General features: G+C 77.1%; 1 non-coding gene across 1 annotated transcript; it reads right to left on the bottom strand.

Annotated features, from left to right (window-relative positions):
• Nucleotides 1-1,520: 1,520 nt before the first annotated feature.
• On the bottom strand, nt 1,521-1,673 carry LOC144614435 (5.8S ribosomal RNA). The gene has a single exon (XR_013552236.1). It is a non-coding gene; the product is annotated as a 5.8S ribosomal RNA (ribosomal RNA).
• Between the last annotated feature and the right edge of the window lie 827 nt (nt 1,674-2,500).

Raw genomic sequence — 2,500 nt, 5'->3', positions numbered from 1 at the left:
CCAAACCCTCCGCGAGGGAGGGAGGGAGAGAGAGAGAGAGCGAGAGCGCGGGAGGGGAGAGAGCCGGGAGGGGATGGGGGGACGGGGAAGGTAGGGTGCGCGCACGCGGGACGGACACGGCCGAACGGCGGGCGGGCAGGCGGGAGCACGGGCCGGCGGCACAGGCGGGAGCCCTGCCGGGGTTGGAAGGCGGAGGGGTGGGGCGAGGAACGGGGGGTCGGGCAGGGCCCGAGGCGCGGGACGCGCCGCCTCGCGACGACCCCGGAGGGGGAACCGCGGCGAGCGGCGCGGGGCGGGGGAGCGGGGGGGGGGGGAAAGCGGGCGCGGGCGTGGGGGGGGTCCGAGCGCGGCGGTCGCCCCCGACCGCCGGCCCTTTTCCCCCCACGCGACGCACCCGGCCTCCCCCCACACACGTCCCAACGTGCCCCGCGCTCCCACCGCGGCCCCGGACCGGGCCCGGCGGACGGCGCGGCACGCCTCCAGCCACAGAGACCCCCGCGGAGAACCAACACCCCCCCCAACACCGCGACAACGCGGGCTCGGGGCACGCAGTGCGGCGCGGCCGCAACCCGGGGGGAAGCGCGCAGCGGCGGGCGACGCCGCGGCGTCCCGCGGGCCGCCGCCGGGGCACGCATCCCCGGGGCGCAGCCCCGCGCGCGACTCGGCCTCGGCGCGAGCCGCCCCGACAGGGCAAAGGGGGCCGGGATCGCCGGCGGGGAGCGGGGGCGGGGCCGCGGCTCGGGCCCCCGACCGCACGGCCGCGGACCGGGAGAGGAGGGGGCCACGGCCGGACCGCCGCGGTCGCCGCCCGGGGCAAGGCGGCGAGACCGACGGCGCTCCGGATCCGCGCCTCCACCCCCCACGACGGCCCGCGGGACCGCGCGGCACGGGGCACCGCAAAACCCTCCCGAGACCCGGGCGGCGATCCCAAAGACCGCGTGCGGCACGAGGGATCTCCCCCAGAGGGACCGCGGCGGCGGCCGCGGCCCTCAGGCGCGAGCTCTCCTCGCCCTTCCCTTTTCTCGCGGGCGGCGACCGGCCGCCTCGGCCTCTCCCCCCCGCCCCACCTCTCCCCCCCCCAACCACCCCACGCCACCGCCCCACGGGCGCCGGCCCCCAGCCCCCGTCCCACGCCCTCCCACGTCCCACACACAGGCCACCGCCGAGCGGACCCGGCGGGGCGAGGCGGGGGCGAGGGGGGTGCTGAGGGAGGCGGCAGGGACCGGACACACGGGGCCGGGGAGGGGGCGGGGGGAGGAGGAGGAGGAGGAGGAAGGAGGGAGGGCCGGCAGCGGCGGCCACCGTCGTCTGCACTTAGGGGGACGGAGGGCCCGGCGGCCAGGACGACCCTCTCCCCGGCCCACAGGTGACCCCGCACACCGAACCGCCGCGCAGGCGGGCGTGGCGGGGCGCACTCGGGCAGGGGCGGGCGCCGGCGGGACAGGCCCTGCGAGGGAACCCCCAGCCGCGCCTTACCCCCGGGAGAGAGACCCACCCGGGGGAGGCGATTGATCGGCAAGCGACGCTCAGACAGGCGTAGCCCCGGGAGGAACCCGGGGCCGCAAGTGCGTTCGAAGTGTCGATGATCAATGTGTCCTGCAATTCACATTAATTCTCGCAGCTAGCTGCGTTCTTCATCGACGCACGAGCCGAGTGATCCACCGCTAAGAGTCGTACGAGTTTTTGTGATCACCGGGAGGGCCAACCCCGAAAAGGGGCGACCCCCCCAACCTGGCACAGCACATCCCCGAAGGGTGCCTCCGGCCGGCCAGCAAGAGACAACAAAGACCAGACTCCGAGAGGTCGGAAGGGTTGGAACAGGGCAAGTCCAGCAGCCCGCCCCGCCACGCGGACGACGCGCGGGGCGAGCTCAGAACAACCCCACAGGCGCCCAGGGGGTTCCCGCCTGTCCCCTTCCCCCCAACACACACCCAAGGGACACGGGGCGCACGCACACGCACACGCTCACGCACCACCCGGCAGCCGCCGGGCAAGCCCCTCCCGGCAACCGGGGAGGGCCGTGGCGTGGGCGCAAGCGCGGCGGCGCCCCGGCCTGGGGCGGCGGGGGGGCGGGCAGCGGAGTCTGGAGGAGACACGGGAAGACCAGCCTCCACGGCTCCCCACGGGCCCGACCGCCCCGACCCGAGGCGGACGGGCGACCCCCAAAGGGTCTTTAAACCTCCGCGCCGGGACGCGCTAGGTACCTGGACAGGGTGGAGGCGGGCGAGGTGGGTGGGGGACGAGGGAGCCCGCGACACCGCCAACCACCTCGACGCCGGCCCCCCCGGGGCCGCGGCCGGACCCACAAACGGCAACCGAAAGCCCCGACGCTGCCGGCCCGTGACGGAGGCTCCGACGGGGGCTAACCGCCCCCCCACAGACCGCCGCCGCCCGACGCCCCTCGCTTCCCCCCCCCACGACCCCCACACGACCCTTCTTCTCCCCCCCCATCCAGGGCCGCCGGGGCTGACCGGCCCCGGCCCCGCCCTCACTTCCGAGC

This window comes from Panthera onca, chromosome F1 (assembly GCF_046562875.1).
Source record: "Panthera onca isolate mPanOnc1 chromosome F1, mPanOnc1 haplotype 2, whole genome shotgun sequence".
Taxonomy (NCBI): Eukaryota; Metazoa; Chordata; class Mammalia; order Carnivora; family Felidae; genus Panthera; species Panthera onca.
Note: the sequence above shows the minus strand (reverse complement) of the source record. Positions and strands in the feature narration are given on the sequence as shown.